The sequence below is a fragment of the Thermobia domestica genome, chromosome 4 (assembly GCF_964235325.1).
Source record: "Thermobia domestica chromosome 4, izTheDome1.hap1.1, whole genome shotgun sequence".
Classification (NCBI taxonomy): Eukaryota; Metazoa; Arthropoda; class Insecta; order Zygentoma; family Lepismatidae; genus Thermobia; species Thermobia domestica.
The window spans coordinates 58,708,054-58,727,228 of NC_137457.1; the positions used below are offsets into that span (position 1 = coordinate 58,708,054).

The 19,175-nt window shown below is 35.9% G+C and overlaps 1 long non-coding RNA gene across 5 annotated transcripts in view; it reads left to right on the top strand.

The window, feature by feature from the left end:
* The window catches only part of LOC145683314 (uncharacterized), a 564,956-nt gene that overhangs the window by 127,278 nt on the left and 418,503 nt on the right, over positions 1-19,175 (top strand). The window lies entirely within an intron of this gene.

The following is a 19,175-nucleotide window of genomic DNA, read 5'->3' on the forward strand; positions in this document are numbered from 1 at the left end:
ATCGTAACCACATGAGCTCCCACCAGAAATCGAATATCGGTTTAACATACAACATTCGTTTACAGCTGTTGTGTGCGTTCTATTGGTCTTAACGGTAAGATTGGATATATTATAATCAGCTTTCTGTACTTTTTGCGATACACGCACCGTAGGAGCAGTGACGACATCAGCTTTACTTTCTTGGCATAGGGTGTGTGTGTGTGAATAGGCAGATATATTTTTTTGGAAACACAGTTATATTTTCGTGTACCGATAAACTGCTGTACGATAATACAGCATGCCTGCGGTGGGCTTGTCACGAGGACGGAAGGCGAAAGATGTGATCGGAAAGCTCCTTTCCCCTGGTCCCTTCTAGTGTGGTCACTGCGTAGGTGCCATAAACGTCTTCGATTTTTGTTCCAACACTGGACGAAATTAATATATAGAGAATATGATACGACAGAGGACGAAATACTGTACAAGCGTAGAAAGCATAAGAACTGGAATAACAATAGACTCTGAAAATAATATTAATAACTCAAAAAAATATTTTTTTACGATGTGAAGATTTTGCATTACATTTTTCGCCTTGGTATGGCACTCTGGCGCCGAGGTGCGCTGGTTGCAGATAACTCGTCTAGTATACTGGGTGCATCAAAAACCGGAACTTTGTAATGATAAATATACAACAACAGAAAAAGGAAAGTTGTTGGAAATAGAAGGTTTTCAATCTGAAATCCCGAATTTATTCTCACCAGCTGTTTCCGCTCCACACTTTAAGGTATCCAGTGTTAAACGTTGATAGTGTTTTTCTGTTTAATCTGAAGGATATACGAGTATATCGTATATATCGTATATAATACTCACTGTCAAAGCTGCTTCAAGATAGATTCCCGGCGACGTCACCACCAAACATTTCAGGACTTAGATACATTAGTAATGCGAGGATTGTAACTCACACTGTAATGGATGTTTGATACCTCATTTTATGTTCAGTATAAAGTCTAAATCCCAAAATTATATCTTGGCTATGTCACTGATTTAGATACAATGAAAACAACCAGTAGGATTTTATTGATTATAAATCTTACGACCACGGCTGAAAATTACAACATGATTGCTTAATATGATGCTGGAGTTAATGATTAATGCTAATGAACTAATCGGTAACGAAATTGATAAAATTAACGTCTTCTTTAACCAATAAGGACACAATTCTGCTTTGATAAACAAGGAGTATGGAGAAGATATTTCTTTGATTTTTTATAAAAAGGTACGGGCTACCGCACTGGGCCTTATCGCTCCAATTACCTAAACTGTTAGGCCACAGCTAATATTGAAACTTGCATTTGGGAAATAGGTAAAAAACAATTTTCCTTGGAAAAATTAATTGAATCAACTTCACCCTTTCTCCCCAAAAATGTACCAAAACTTCAGATTTTTCATTAGACGTATGTCATACTGTATATGTTAGAGCAATTAACAAAATAATTGTTTTGCAATATTAACAAAATCCCCTTAGCCATTTTTTGAGAAAATCGTTAAAAATCTCACTCCAAGAGTAAACTACATTTTATGGATCATTTTCAATCGTGCGAGTTTAGCGATATTTTTAGCTTATCAATGAAACATTTATTTACGAAACTTGAAGAAAATAGTTTGTCGTTTGTCACGAAAATTCAGTTGTTTTACAAAACCAAAAGTAATCGAAAAAAATACAATAATCTAGCCCTAATATGTTTCTCGTAGGGAAATGATTTTTACCACAATATAGGGTCGTTAATGAAATATTTATGAATTATTAACAAAATCGTGAGACATTTTTGTGAAAATCGTCGATAAACAAATCACCCCCAATTCACAAACAGTCCCTCGTATATTTATTGACGTCAAATGACTTATGACATATTGCCAGGCTATTCGTGAAGTACTTATCTATGAAATACGAATAAAATACCATGAGCCGTTTTTGAGGAAAGTACCGATAAAAAGCTCAGCCCCAAGAATAAACTATCAAATTTTTCCCAGGGAATTGTTTTATACCACAATATAGGGTTTTTAATCAAATATTGATTTACGAAGCATAAAAAATATTGTTGGAGGCATTTTTAAGAAGATCGTCCTTTTCGATGTTTACTCTTCAGTAAACTGCTCTAATTTGAAGAAACCTTAGCCAAAAGACAGACAGATGTATACCGAAAAGTCAAGTTTTCGATATGTACGTTTCATGAAAGATGTAAATCCGTTGAGTTCCTTTTTTTTTCAAGATCGCCATACTTTCTATCCGTCGTTGGAAAGCAAAAAGTAAAAAATGGATATGGTCTTACAGGCGAATCGAAAACTGACAAACAAAAGTAATGAAATGGACGTAGAGAGAAATGGAAAAGAGAAGGGTTGCAAAGAACAGGGAGATATCTAGGTATAACTGATAATTATAGTGATGAAGACGTGTACCTAGAAGTGTAATAGGTAAATTGCGGAGAAACCGGGAGGATGCTTATTAAAAGGAAAACTTCATATTAAAAAAGGAAAGTTGACATAAATTTTCATGTAGAAAACTTTCTTTTTTAAGAAAAGAAGTTAATGTAGGTATTTTTATAACGATAAATGTCCTAACGTTATAGCCACGAAGATTTAGGCAGGACAGATGGCTTTTATAATGACATTTCATTAGTACTACGGTTCCATTCGCAAATTATTTTTAGTTTTCTATTGTAAGAATATTACCATTAGCTTACGACGCTCATTGATCGGTTGGTTGGAATTAAATCTCCCTTCTTAGCATATATGGCACCTAGGCTATATGACAAGAGACACACTAATGTAATAACCAAAGCAGATTGCTCGGGTTTGTATTTGAAGCAGCTACCACAACTAAAACTTCAAGCAAGATACCAACTCGTGGGATAAATCCACATTGTAGGATTTTTTTAACATTTGCTTTTAGAAAAGGGATAAAGGAAGTTTTCGTCGAAATTAGCAGCGTAGGTTTATGGGGGAGTTTTACACTTTATCGACGTCAACAATTATTTTATGGACCGAAAATAGCCTAGTAACTCTGAAATCTGAGATCAGGTTAATTGTAATTTTATGCTAGAAGAAAATACATGGTAGAGGAAAATGTCTTTAACAAAACTGCTGTCTGCCTACAACAGACGTAAATTGTGCTCTGGTATTGAACAAATATACTGCGAAATGAAGAATTTTTCAGTTTTTCTATTTCTTTTCTTTTTATTTTCATATTATTTTTTAGTTACATCCAGCAGAAGATCAGGGAACAAAGGAGTGTCAGGAATAATATGTTCATAAAATAAAATATGTTTGTTTCTGTCAACATACTAAATTCCTTCTTTCGAGGAAAACCATTCTTTAAAAGCTATTTGCCAAACGGATAATATTTGCGGATAATTAATCATATATCACCACGAGGAATTTATAAACCACGAGATGATATTTTATAACGTTTGAAGTTAACATAACTGATTTGAACGCATAATCGTAATCTGTCACGAAGGACAGAAAGTGGCAGTAATATTTTGGATTTATTGATAATATGTGCGGGACCACGTATACGAAAAATGCATTCGCGGTATCATTGTTAAGTCCCCGAGGTTACATATACAAGGAACGTTCAAATGAAAATTCACGAAACGTCGTAGAAACTAAACGTCGTACTTTGAAATAGCATTATGTATCGCTTTGAAATAAAGTACTGCGACATCTAACGAGAGAATGTAGTCTCCGGCCTCGTTGTGACCATGCGTGGCTGCCTTTCACATTATGCAGGAGAGAATCAGCCAATTATGTATTCCGTCCAAGTTGAATTGAGTCGGCAATGTGTGGGAGGAAATAATAGAGTCACAATGAAACATTCGACGATTGAGGAGCAGCGCGGTATTATCCGATTTCTGACTGGGGAAATGGTTTAATCGGTCTATATTCATCGCTTGATGGTGACTGTATACGAGAAAGGCTGTGTGTTCAAGAATTCAGTGAGAAAGTGAGATTTTTCTGCTTGTCCACATGTCTCGTATGTCACACAAAGTGTACTGAACAAGTTGAAGTCGAAGCAGCTTGAGCATATGTCCTACAGTTTGGACATAGCTCACTGCGACTTCCATCTGTTTGGCCCGCTAAAAAGACATCTCAAAAACAACCGCTTGAACTAGGACGAGAACTGAAAGGAGTGGAAGACTGGCCGCTATCACACCCACTGGATTTCTGGGAACAGGGAATCCTTCGGCTCATAATACAGTGGGATAGTTTTGCTCAGGCGTCTGGTAATTACTTTTGAATTAAGACTTTGATTATACCCACAGTGTCCTCTTTCACCTTTCTATTTGAGCACCCCTCAAACATCAGACATAAATATAAAAAGAAATCAATACATTCCTTTTATCGAGTTTAGTTATAGAGAACGCTGAGAAGCAAAACTTGGCTGCCATAATGGTTCTCTGTTGATAAGAACTGCTTCTTAAGTGTTATATAATGATCCTACTTTTTTAAATCGCCAATTTTTAAATCGATAAATTTGTGTTCTATCGCAAGCATGCATACTATTAAGTATGCACAGTGCTAATAATATTATCAAGGAAGCAGATGGTAGCAATGATCCTCCAGACCCCTGGAGGTGCGGTAAACCTCGAAACTGTTTTGCACATGGATTTGGTGTTATTCCAGTGACGAGAAAACTTATTTAGGAAGAGACCAAAAGAAAAAACACATGGCGGGACAATATTCAAAGAAAAAGAAAAAGTAGGTGACCTGTACATTTTCTTAAGAGAGCTTCTTGTAATAATAAGTTATATGATGGAAAGACTATAAAGTTCAAGTGGTAAATGAAATTTGTATAGCATTTTAACAATTTTCTCACAATACTGATTAAAGTAGGTTTCATGGATTGTCAGAAGTGAAGTTAAATTCTGTAGATCAGGACTCACATTTCGGACCTGATAGAATACTTCAGCCGGTGGTATCTGTCCCGTAGTCCGTAGTTTTCCTATCAATGTTCTAGTCTACAGATGGATAAGAAGAAACCGGTTCCGTCACCACTGTGCCAAGTTGCTGCACATTTAATAGTGATGTACTGGAAACTTTTGTTTACTTTTGTAAGGTATTGACATTTCTCACTCCTGTTTTTTGCGGTCATGGGTCACAGATTGTTTTCTTTCTTTAAGTGCAGTGACAATAACGAGTAGCAAAGTTTGGGCTTTACACCAATCACAGAAATGTTTTGATTTACCACTGATACATCGAAAGATTTCGGTATACGATTCGTGGAGCCTTGTTTCGAACGCACGCTTGAGGAATCGTCAAACACCAAAGTTTCACCAACAATATTGCCAAATTTTTGAGACGTGCTGAACGAATTAGTTTCGCAAAAACACATACTAAATAAATCTAAAGATAGTGTATCTTCATGAGATATTTTCCGTGCAGCGCGGGAGATGATACAGGCAAAATTTCATTCATAGGATTTGTCAAACGACCCTTCACTTTCTATGGGGTAAAAAATCGGTATATTTAGATGAACTAAGCAATGTAGGCAGTGTTGAATGATATTACGAGGAGTGTTCCATAATTCCTGATGTAAAAAGAACTTCCACTTTTCCACAAAGGCCCCTTTCACTATAGTGCACTTCCCTCAACTATGTTCTAGATCAGTTTTTCTGAAAATCGGGTCCAAGGAATCCTGGGTGTCCACGACGCCTAAAAATTGAAATGTAATAAAATGGAACTCACATCAGTTATGCAAGAGTATTTTTTAAGATTAAAAAACTGTAGCTGTGGGCGCTACGTGTACAAAACAATAGCTATTAATCATTTCTAGTGCTCAAGGATTTTATTGATTTTTCAGATGAAAAACTCTGCCGAAATCCATAAGACACTTGTAGAACACTTGAGAGAATTAGCTGCAAGCTATCGAAAAACGTTTCTGCCCTGGTAATAGTTGGATTGAAAATCCTTCCACTAATGTAGAAATCCAATATATAGATTCTATTATTTTTGTTGATCGTTTTCTTGTCAGTGATAATTTTAATTAGTATATTTTTTTTTAATTTCATATGATTTTTCAGATAGCATGGAAGTGGGTCCGCACACCTACTTTCCGAATGAACAGGAAGTAGTCGTTTTCGGAACATTTGAGAACCACTGTACCAGTTTTTAGAAAAATCCTTGACGGCTATGCTTGAAGCCATTCTTCGGCAACCTGCATAACATGTTCATCGTTGGCAAACTTTGTTCCTCGCAGGTGCTACTTAATCTTCCGAAACAGGTGAAAGTCACCTGGAGCACGATCTTTAGAGTGAGTAGAATGCTCAAGTATTTCATACCTTACATCGGCAATAGCGCTGAATGTAATTATAATGCAGGAGCAGCACTTTCATGTGTAGCATGCCACTGAGTTTCCTCTTGATTGCCTGCCTTACTTTTGGAACCTGTTATGAATAATAGTCACTTGTAATTGTCTTTAGACCCTGCAGATAATCAATGAACAGTATGCCCTTAACATAGCTCCTCCCAGAAATTTTTTCTGCCATAATCTTGCCAGCTGATAGCATTTTCTTATATTTCTTGAGGGTTTGACATCATGTTGGAGCCACTGCATGCTATGTTGATGGACTCTGGACCGCAATGAGTACCCAGGTTCCACACAGCCACAATAATACATAGTGAAATCAATTTAAATGTCTCCACTGTTCTGATTTTCACGCACTCGGGTTATGTGCAAGGAATATTAAAATTTACAAGAAAAGAAGGATCTTTTTTTTTAATATAATGATACTTCAGTTTCGTATTTCAAGATAACTCATTAAGTGTCTGGTTTAAGATAGATTAACTGTAAAAATAATAGAAATATTTTCATTTTTTAATGCTTTTCCGTATTATGTAAGGTGTTAGTCAGGGCTGTATTAACCTATGTGGAGGACCGTTTCTAGAAAAAAAAATATGTGGCCCCTGCAGACTTCACCTAATAAATTTCTCTCAAATTACAGTAGGAAAGTTAATGGAATATGTTTAATATTTTTGGTTATATTTTATTTTATGATGATGATTATACGTTCATGTTCTTTTCAGAAACCCAGTTGAGATTTTGAACAGATTGGATGATCCTATTAACCTGTTGGCCCGAGGCTATAGCCTTCCTAACTCTCTTCCTTAATCCGGTCCTCGTGTTAGTGTATGTGCTTTCGTGTGCATTCCTAAAGTTGCTATCCATATAATAGTACGTTCTCTGGCTTAAAATAAGAGAGAGGTTGAAAAATTTCGTATCCGATTCCCTGAAGCATTTCGTCTATTTAGTTTCTTTTTCTCTTTTTTTTTTTTTTTTTGCTGATTTTGTAGTGAGAATCTGCATTTGATGTTTTGATTGGACTATAAGATATAAATACACTTACCAAGTGGTCAATATTTGTTCTCATTTCATTCTTTCATTCTTTCATTCTACGGTTTTGTACGATTATTACAACGAAATTGTAAAACAATGGACATTTTTTCCAAAAATAGCTGACTTTTTATTAAAAAGCTGAAGTTTTTTACATGTAAATTTGAAAACATTTTACCTTATAATTTTCGTGGATGATGCTGAATCTGCATTGTTTCTTAAATCTTAATTCTTTCTTCTAGTTGCGCCAGCCAGCATTTTTTGACCGAATTAATGCATTATGCTGTTGCAACAAATATTTGTAAAATACTTCATAATTCATGTGTGAAACTACGTACATTTTAGTAAAATGACCGATCCCGTAACTGACTGTAATAATTAGCGTTTTTACACTAAGTATTGATTAGAGAAAACATTCTTTACTCACTGAATTACCGTACTGCTAAAATCGGAAACTAAAGTTGATAAAGTTTACTGGAAATTTCAATGGTATTTTACTTCAAAAATGCTAATAACTACTCTTCAACAAGAGTTAAATTTTCATTTGAGAGTAAGTACTCATATAAGATAAGGAATACAAAATTGATTACTAGGACTAGGATATATGCTGTACGACTATGCTTATACAATTACTTACATAACTTTTGTCATTTACAGTTTCGTCTTTCATTGATTATTTTCTGAAATATTATAGTTAGTTAAAAATTACAAATTCAACCAAACTTACTTGATCAAACTTGGCATGATTGTAAATCTTGACAACATTGTATATTCACGTGAAATAAATATGATGTGCTGGCTTTTAGTTCCCGAGTTACATGATATCAAATTTGAAGTTTGGGATTCGACACATTTTCGAGAATCAGTCTTAATAATGAATTGATTAAGAAACAATAGACAGTTCTCTAACACAATTGAGAAACATAGTAATGTTTCAAGCAAAATATTGAAAAAATAGAAATATGATTAAATGTCAGACTACCCAAAAATAATTGAAATTTAGTTTTGATATAGAAAAATCACATAATATCGGACATGCTAGGCCAACGCCGGAAAGATGGCAACCCTAATTGGCCACGTTAATCAGCACGTGCACGTCTCATATACCCTCGCTGGTGACACGGCCGCTCAACTGAATCAACAACATTCCGTGTGGGAACTGAAGGGGTAAGGCGGAAGTTCATGTCAAATGATTCAGTGCTAAAAGGCATGTTAAAATACTAACCAACCAAACAATCAAGGTGCAGAGGCACATGAGATGTCCATGTACATTCAGCACATCAAAAGATTACGTTAAACAACTTATTTTTTTCCAGGGCACCGGAGCGATAGTAAATATTGAGAAAAGCACTATGTTATGAAACATTATATACAACACATGTTTTAGATAAATGTTAATCTAAAACGTTAATGTCAAACACAGATTAAACATTTATGTGTAAGATGTTTATCTCACAAGGAGACTTACCAAGGTGAAACTAACCGATTAGAATGAAACTTTGTACACTTCATTCACAGAATTTCGAAAAATTTCGAAAAATAATCGACACGTATTTTTTTTATATTTCGGCATTGGTGCAGGTTTAAAAGTAGAACCACACTTTGAACGTTAGAGTTGATCTTGAAGCGTAGACAGAAACAATTATTTAATGTAAAAAAACCTACTGCCAGGTGGGTAGTTTCAGGACAGCTCATTTAGAATCTGACGTCAAAATTAGAAAACGCATAATGGTGGATCCAATATCGTGATTACAATTACAAACGTTTTCTGGTTTGAAATGCTCTGCATTCAGCCAAGAACAATTATAGTTGGTAGGGGTTACAGCGAGGAGGATACAGAGCGATTTGAAACACCTTTCTCTACTTATTTTAACGAGATGCTTGATTAAAGTAAATCTTTATACATCTCACTATTCGGGGTGCTCGTTTATAGTAAGTCTTCTCGCTTGGGAATATGTCCGAGTTTCATATAATGCATAATTTTTTAAATGAAATGTTACGAAATTGTTAAGCGTAGGAGATTTTCATTACAAATAACCGCTTTCGTATCCTACATACCTATATATTTGCAAATGTAGGAGAAGAAAACCTTTTCAAGAATCAATGATTGGATCTTCATTACGGAGATGTTAATTTATTATAGAGAAGGACAGTGTCAAAAAATGTCACAAGACATTTTTCCAGGGTCTAGAAAATACATCAAGATACTAAATCCAATTGACCCTGCAGGAAAGGATGCTTTCATGATATACTCTTTTGAGATTCAACTCGGGATTCAAATATAATATAAATCACGTAAATAAGCACCCGATTAGTGAGAGGCGATATGAATCACTTTCACTAAGCACTCCGAGTAGTAGGAGCCGCGGGATTCACTTTCAAGAAGTATACCTAGTAGTGAGAAGCGAGGTGACTCATTTAAGTAAGCACCCCGAATAGGGAGAGAGTTAGAAAGTCACTTTAATCAAACATGCCGCTAAAATAAGAAAGGAAAGAGGTTTCAAAAATGAAATGAAATGAAATCTTTGAGTTTTACGTCCCACGGTTATGCCGGTTAGGCTAAAGGAGACGGTGATTATGAGAGATGAGTGAAATGGTGGAATGAAGAAAGTGGGAGGAAACGGGAGAACCCCGAGAAAACCCACGAGCACGGGAAAAGAGGTTTCAATCGGTTTGCAACCTTCTCGCAATAACACATGCCAACTATGATTGTTCCTGGCAAACTGCAGACCATTTCAAACCAGAAAACGTTTGTAATTGTAATCACCATACTGAATCCACCATTTTGATATTAAAATTTTGACGTCAAATTCTTAATCAGCTGTCATAAAGCCTCCTTCGGAGTATGTTTTCTTCTATATTAAATGATTGTTTTCTGTCTATGCTTCAAAATCTTCCCCTCTGTTCAAAGGTTTACCGAGGGACTTTAAAACCGTACCATGATCGAAATTTAAGAAAAATAAGTGTCCATTCTTTTTTCATGTTGTACAAAGCTGCAAAGTTTCATTCAAATCGGTGAGTTACACTTCCGTAAGTTTCCTTCTTAGAGACACATTCAGTATTGTCTCATATAAAGAGTCTCACTGTCGTGAGAATATTTCTACGTCATCGTCACGCACAAAGTAAAGGAACTGTTTAAATGGCGGGAGAGTTAATCAAAAAGGTGGATATATCCTTCTGAGCGTTTATGATAAAATGCAGCGACCACCTGTGGCCATAGCAAACTTCAAACTGCCTCTTGCCCGTTTGGGAACTAGTTGTTTGTTACGCAGTAAAACGTGTTTTAAATACCCACTTCTAATCCGATAAAGCGAAGTGGAGACCAAACTGCCAGTCTCCTGGTTTAAAGCGGTTGCCAGATTTAAGTAGTAGTGTAAGAAGTTAACTTCATGGAAATCTGGTAATTTATATATATGCAATTCTGTAGTTTCTTTTTACATACTTTTAAATTCTTGTAGACTTATTTCTCCAAAACTGCGTGTACTTATCTACTTTGTGCTATTATTCTACACTGTAGATAACTGAATTATTGTAACACTGTAGATAATGTTAATAGCGTGAGTGTGTGTTTGACATTAGATCATCCTGATATGGTATTGGTACCAGTACCATTTATATCTTGCAGGTGATGTTGGCACCAGAATTCATTACATATAGTACGGTACCACACGTGTTCCCAAAAATCTGCCATAAATAGCGAAATAAGTATTTTCCCTCCGCAAATATGAATAAATGCATTTTGATCTCACTCTCGTTTTCGTATCTCTTCTAATTTTTTATGCACATTTCGTTCCAACAAGTCGGTCTCCCAACTCGGAGCCAACAAGTACGCAAATACGCGTATATATATATATATATATATATATATATATATATATATATATATATATATATATATGTGTGTGTGTGTGTGTGTGTGTGTATGTGTATTTGTGTATTAATATCTGTTTCACTGGTTTCTTCGTAGAAGAGTGAACGAGGAAAAGAAATGGACTATCTTTGTTATCTAGGCGACGCTTCTCCATTTCTGCATGCGGTCATAACATTTCCACTTTGGTGTGAGAATATTTGTTTCGTCGTTTTTTGCTGCGGGAACAATTCCTTTCTTGCGATATCTTGAAATGTCTGCCATGTTCGTAGTGGGATCCACCTTCTCCTGTGCTGTGTATTCGGAACCGGAACTTGTAGCCCAACTTGAGTCGGAACAGTTTGCGCATGCGCCACCAATTGTTCCGTAAACCAGTATGTGTGCGTGAGAGAGAGAGAGAGAGCTGGAAAGGAAACCAGACTATAGTGGTGAGCGGACCACTGTTCTACAATGTTTCAATAGTAGTAGAAATATGTGTTCATATTTCTACGTATGTTGTAGCCTTTTGTAGTCTATGGTCTGCTGCTGCTGGTTCTGTCTTAAATCCGAACCGGGAGTGGGAGTTGGAATTGTATTTCTACTAAAATGGAACTGCTCATGCGTAATCAGGTGTATATGTGTGTGAACGAAAAATAGGCTATTGTCTTTTATAATGGTTCGAAAACAGTGATTGTAACATCCTAGTCCTTGCGTAGTCTGCTCTCGGGTACCGGTTCTGGTACTGGAACTTGACACGGAGCTGGAGCATGAACCTGGAACAATTTGCGCATGCGCCACCAAGTGTTTCGTAAACCTAGTTTGTGTATGTTCCCGCATTCCTATCCTTGTTGGTACCTGAATATGGTTTAACACCTTACCAGTTCGGACCGGAAAAATTGTTGGGACATTTTCCGGTACAAATCAACTTTTAAGACTGCAGGAACTCCGTTAAAAACCACCTGTGCCTTCTGACTGAATTTTGGGAAGATCCCAATAATTATAGAAAAAAGTGAGAATCTGTGTAAACCGTGTGTATGCTCTGCCGAATTACCTGCCTCCTGATGGTCTCACACTTTAACTAAAAACGTATGGCGCATGTTGGTACTGCCCTGCATACGGGTTGGAGAAACTAAGGTAAGTGGAAAGAGGTGGTGAGATGTGCGGGTGAATAAACACACAAGTAAATTGGCACAGTGCTTGGTGGTATAGATACAGCGTTGGGACTTTCATTTGCGCAGTCGCGTCGACTCCCAGTAGCCTGCCTTTCACATGACATAAGTAAAAGAGAAGGTGTGTTGATATCAGGAGAAGTTTTGGTAGCAATTAGAGGAACGTGTATGCATATGATCAAAACTCATACTTCAAGAAACGATAGGAACACAAACAATGATTTTGATATATGCATGGAACGGAGCCTAGCCAAAAACATATACACAGCACATGATCGTATCGGATTACAATTATTGTTTCTATCTGCACACGTAGTTCGAATTTCTGTTGCACTAGGTAAAAACGTTTGCGACCAGTGTCTGAAAGGAAAGTTTATTCATTTGAACAAGACCTAAAACTAAATATATGCTTAGAGGTATGCTATAATGGTTTTAGTTTGAAGCCTTACAAGTGTATTTGCAAATCACAGATTCATACATAACTACATACGATGTTCCAACTTTAACACTATTTTATTTCCATCTTTTGTTAAACAACTTATTAGTTTAAAGATAATAATATTCTAAATATTTACTTTAACCTTTAACAAATAAAAAGCTCACAGACATATTTTATCAGTTGGCCCTATACGGATTTGTTCAATTAATTCAAATATGTAATTGGAAGGACCTAAGATATCTGGGTTGGCAAGGGACAGGCAGCGACTGCAGCATGTTATTGTTGCTGTGAATACGTATTCTGTCTGTCTCACTAGAATAGCAGTGTGCTTGTATCAAGCAAACTGATATAAAGTAAAACACGTTAAGTCTAATTTCTAAAGAGGACATATTATTAAATCTCGGCTCTATGGTGTGAGCGTAGTGAAGGTGGTAAGTGAGTTGAGTGTCGTGAATAAAAACATTCACTTGACTTTCAAAGTGAAGATCTCTTATAAAATTTACGGGGAAACCACATCCTCGAAGACGAAAAGTGGTTAAAAGAAAATTCATGGTGACAGGTCCCACCTACAGCTGTGCGATATTTCAATATGTGGATTCATAGATATTTTTAAGTATCGAAAACTTTTAAAATCGATGTATTATTTCTTTCGTTATTTCAATATTTCGGTACTTTCAGTATCACAATATTACGATTCTTCGATAATTTTATTGCATTAGTATGTTCATGTTTAGCAGTATTTCGATATTTTCAAGTTAACCTCTTCAATCCCAGATACTCATCTTGCAATCGTACACATTTATATAGTTGTGGATTTGTATCGTAGAAAAATAATATTTGTATATTTTTAAATTGGAGTGCTATAAAACATACATATGACGCTTTGTAAGAGACAGTAGCTACGTATATTTATGTTTATAACTCCATGCTGCATAATCGAAAAAATAAAGGAAATCTGTGAATTTCAGTATATTTTTTTATCTAGGGCACTGTATGTATTAGTATCGTTCAACTATCAAAATATGACCAAAATATATTAAAGGTGTCAACCAAATGCGTTTCGTATGGTAAATTACAACTGTAAAGAATAACGTGGTATTGCTTCAAAGAAATAGTAGCAAAATTTTCACCTGTTCTGACTGTTGAGAACTTATACATAAACAGTTAGTAACATTTCTTCTCTCAGTTTGATATCACAAAACTTTTATCTTTAAGGACATGACTTACCTCCCGAAACGGGTCCGGTGTCTAAATGGTAATATTTATTATGTCCTTTCTTTCTCCTGTATTTTGTATCTGTTTCAGTTTGTATGCAAATCATCAGGACGGTTTCTATTTTTCTCAATACAGAAAAACATCCTTCACTTCGCTCATTGGAAACGTTTTGATTTCGAACACCCAACCTAACTTCATCTCTGGTAGTCTTTGTCTTCAGCTTTCCTTTCTTTCTTTACATAACTGCATCACATTCATCTTTCCGTTTCCACAATTAATGCAGATTAAATATTCGCCTCCAGCCTTATATTCGCGATAGTACTTGGTTACTTAGAGATTTTTTTCTCCCATATTACCTCACTAAGTTGAGTTCATCATTGTACATGGAGGTGAAGGAATGGATAGAAGTAAATATTATAGTAGATTTATTACCGTAGAGTCTCCTCAATTCCGTACCAGAATGTCAATGTTTCCCCCTCCACACGTCTTCATTTTCCTAAGTTTTAAACTATATAGTAATCGAAATTAATCGGTACCTCAAGGTGAAGGGAAGCGTAAGAATAATTGGCAAAATTTGGCTTATATTAATTTGCCAAAACAAGAAAAAATATTTATTATTTAATTTTGGCAAACCCAGTTAAGATTTTATTTATTTTATCGACTTCTACACTAGTTTTCCATATTTTAATCTGAACTCTTCTCAGTTTCTGAAGCGCAGGATATTTTTTTTATTAAAAATCCTAAATTAAGAGACCACACCATCCTTTCGTTATTTCTGGGGTCTCCAATGGCATGGACCGGATACTGTGTGTGTACTGTGATTTCCATGAAGCCCTTGTCCTTCTCAAAAATCTCGTTCTGGGACTTCTTTCGCACTTGGAGATATATGCTATACTTGGCTCGAGAAACGTACGGCAAGATTTTGGCCCGCGAGGTCTTTGCCACGCGAGGTTCTGGCCCGGCGAGATTTTGTGCCGCGAGGTTTTGGCCGGCGAGATTTTGGGCGGCGATGTTTCAGCCACGAGATTTTGTCCGTATCCCTGCCGTTACACGTACGGAGATGATTGCTCTCACAATGATGTCGTTGCAGTTCGAGTGTCGAGGATGACTACCTGTGATTTTTATGCAGGAGAGAACATGTAGTCCTTTTTTGTGAACAGGATTTTTGCGCGCTAGTTATTTATGGGGTTCGCAAATATCTACTCCCAATCTTAACGAATTCTTATTCTAAGATTCATCATTCAGGTCAAGGCCTAAAGGACGAGATTGCAAACATTTGCGCCAAGCACCTAAGTCAATGGACGATGCAGCGATCAGTCTGGCCTTGTTTTCTTGGTTGTCGGAAGACTGTAGTAAAAATGAAAAATTTCATTGTATGATAGGTTCTTCCCATGTGGATGGTTTAGCCCTGAAACTGAAGTCGGATAATCGGAGCCCAACCAACAACGACCATGTGGACGAGCAATCTTGAACTTCAGAATCCCAGTGAAGATTGTTGTTCTGTTGGAGAGATGATTTTATTAGACATTGAGAGCCGTAGAATGATGCCAAGAAGGTGAAAATAACCAAATCTAAGGCTCTTCAAATGCCTAATCCACCAAAATTAACCGGGAGAGATCTTTGAAGCCATGTACTATCATCAAGGACATAATTTAGGATAGACTCCAAACCAGATTTTATACCGTTGTCATATCTTTCTCATAAATCCTCTTCTTTCTATGAAGGTGAACATCGCAGGAAATATAATAATCTTGTAATGGAAAATGATGTTCTTAGTAAGAAAAAGCAGAATGAGCAGGTATTCATGATAGATGTGAGAAATACATGTGTAACTGGTTAAGCTTCTCAGTTAATAGAGTTGTCATTGTATCAGCTTTGAAAGCAGCTCCAAGGGGGAAAGCTTTTGATGGCGACATGAATTGGATACCTGAAGCTACTTGGTTGTTTGACGAAAACAGTGTGCGCTTTTGTTCATTTGTAGTTTCAAGAAAGCTGATTTCACATTTCTTGAAATTTAGTTGCAGACCAATTGTAGCTGTCTGTGTGTTGATCATTTTAATGTATTTAATACAATAGCCGGATCAAAAGCTATTGCACCATCATCGAGGTTGCAGATATTTAAGTCTGTCTTGATATTATAGAGTATAGGCTGCAATGTTACGGCAAATAATGCTGGACCTAAAGGATCACCTTGTTGAACTCCTCTTTCTAATAAGATAATATCTTTACCATAATATAAATTCTAGCTTGCTGGCTTCACCATAGATTTGGTGTACATAGGGGTATATCGAAGGAAAAGGTTCTTTGAGCAAGGATTTGGAGTAGTGGTTGTTTAATACCCCCACAGATAATCTTGGATGCATGTCTGAATTTAATGTACCTCCAATGCTGAGATGGAGAAAATATAAGTGGAAGGACAGATTGAGGAAATAGATATCCAAGAGACAGCACATAGTGTTTATAAGGAAGTATGTGGAAGAGAACACCACGCCAACAGGTCTTCGGATCAACCAGTGAGACATAAAAAGCTAATCAAGAAAGCTCACGTTGGATATCATAATAAGGAGAACTAAAGGAGTGGAAGACAGGGGGAAAGGGACTGAAAAAAGTGATAATTAAAGACAAGTTATCTACATTTGTTAGAGAAGTGATGAGACATTTGGACAATTGGTAAAAGAAATTTGATGTGAAACAGAGAGAAAGTTTGAAGAAAATGAAAACAAACTAGGATGGACTGAACAGAAAGAAGTAAGTGCAAATAGCGTAATAGTAACTGGAAATGCAAAATTAACATACAAAATAAAGACATGTTTCGAAATAAGCGAGAGGTTTAAGCTCTAGTTGGGAAACAGAAGAGAAAGAACCATATTGGTCAATATTGTTGAAAAAGCAATGTTACCAAGCACTAAGAGAGAGAGTGCGTCTTTAAAACAATAGAAAAAAGAATGGAAAATAGGATTATAAGAAAATGAAAAAAGGAGAAAGTGTTGAAGTCCCTAACGCTGATATTGGATAATATGTATGCATGATTGGTGAGTGTAAAAGAGCCTCTAAGCTTAGCTTAGAGACTGAGCCTTGTAGTAGAGATTGTAATGAACAGGTAGGAAGAGAAAGTGTAAGGAGGAGGAATCTAATAACATATTGAAGAAATGTAAATGATTGCTTGGAATATTGAAACAAACTAAGCGTCATTTCGAGAAATTTGCTAAAACAATTAAGGTCAGGAAAAGAGATTAGGCTAAAAATGAAAATGGACGGAGAAAGGGAAATCAACTTCATGGACATGATATTAGAGAGAATTGAAGGAAAATTCGAGAAAACTAGGTACAGGAAAGAAACCAATGCTGAGATACACTTCATAAGAGGATTGACGTAGGCAAAAGGAACTAGAAGAATGTCATACTAGACATGAGAAAGAGGGTTAAAAATATAGATAGCGACGAAGAAAGAAACAAAGAAAGCAGACATAGAAATACCATGCCAGCTACTAAAGAGAAACAGATACTGAAGAGAAGATTTAAAAAATAGAAAAGAGGAAGATGTGAAGAATGAAGGTAAGAATGGTCCAGAAATGTGATAAAACGGAGGTACTGAAGAAACGTTGAAGAAGGAAGAGATTAAAACTTATAGAAAAGAAGGAAAGAGAATAATATAGTTACTGAGAGAAAAAGGAAAGACGAGAGAAAGGAAGACAAGATCAAAAGTGGAAGGAGTAATGAATCAAGTTAATTGTAACAAGTGCTAGATGAAGTACGGAGTGGAAAGAAGAAAGATATTAGAACAAAGGAATATATGATGCTACACTAAAAAATAAATAAAATGAAATGATTTTTTTTTTTAATTTTACGTCTCACAGTTACGAAGGCTTGGCTGAAGAACACGGTAGTGATGAGAAATGAATGGAGTTGTGGAATGGATAATTGGAAGAAACGGGAGAACTCCGGGAAAGCCTACTCACACGGTTCTTATCCACTACGCGCAAGCTCAGGTCGAACGAGGGACCCCAAACACCAAAGCTGAACGCTCTATCACTGAGTTAAGACTACAAAGACCGAAGAACGCAATATATTAAATAAGCCGAACATGAAATAAATTGGGAATGAACAAAGGATTATAGAGGGAAAAGGAATTTGATAAGGAAATGGAAAATAACCTAGTATATTAAGAAATATGGAAAGAGAAAATGTATGAGAGAGATATTAAAAAATGTCTTATTGTATTTACGGAAGAAGAAATGTCGTATTGCTAGGGGTGTTTCATCTAAACTATTTATTGTTCAAAAAATGTATAGGACCTTGTTGCGGTAGTCGAATAATAAACATTTTTGTTACAAAATATTGTTAATAAAATCTCCATTCTAAATGACAATAAGAGAAATAGGTCTAAATGTTTTGCAAGTTGTCCTGGAGTTATCTATCCCTAGAAGGTCCCATACTTCCCGCTGCATGGCGCTGGTTGTGCCTGTATGCTCCTCTGGAGTGTGCAGGTAGCGAGCGGCGTATTGTTCCAAATAAATGAATTGGGTGTAGTTCGTTCTAGATTTGCTGCGACTTGATAATATGGAGAAGTAAAATGAAATTGTGTTAACTTAGTGGAAAGAAGGACTGAGATTTGTCCATAGTATGGGTTAATGGAGATTCTGGACAAATCTAACCATTAAACGAGTATTACTTTTAAAGCAAATTTTTGAGACAGAAAGTGAAAAAGGAAAGAAAAGAAAATGAGTGGTTTGTGCCGGTTTGTATGGTAGAATTAAATCTCTTTAGAATACTATTATACATGTTTCCTATTTCATATTATATTGTCTTGACAAGAAAAGAAAAGTAATGAGAATTAATTTTAAATAATGTCATACCTTTTGATCTTACAGCTATTTAAGAGCTGCGATTGCTGCTTGCTAACCTATTTGACGTAACCAGTTAATTTTAACTACTAAAAGATGCACAAAATCACATAAAGAAATTCATTGCTTTAAATATAGTATTTTATGAGTTTAACAACCCTTATTGTTCTTTGGTCTGGGGATTTTATACTCCATTCGTTCTTTGTCAAACAAAACCTTGAAGAAAGTGCTGAAAACTACTTGTTACCGCCAGTTGAGATGTATTTAACAGATTTAAGTGAAGTCGAATACTATAT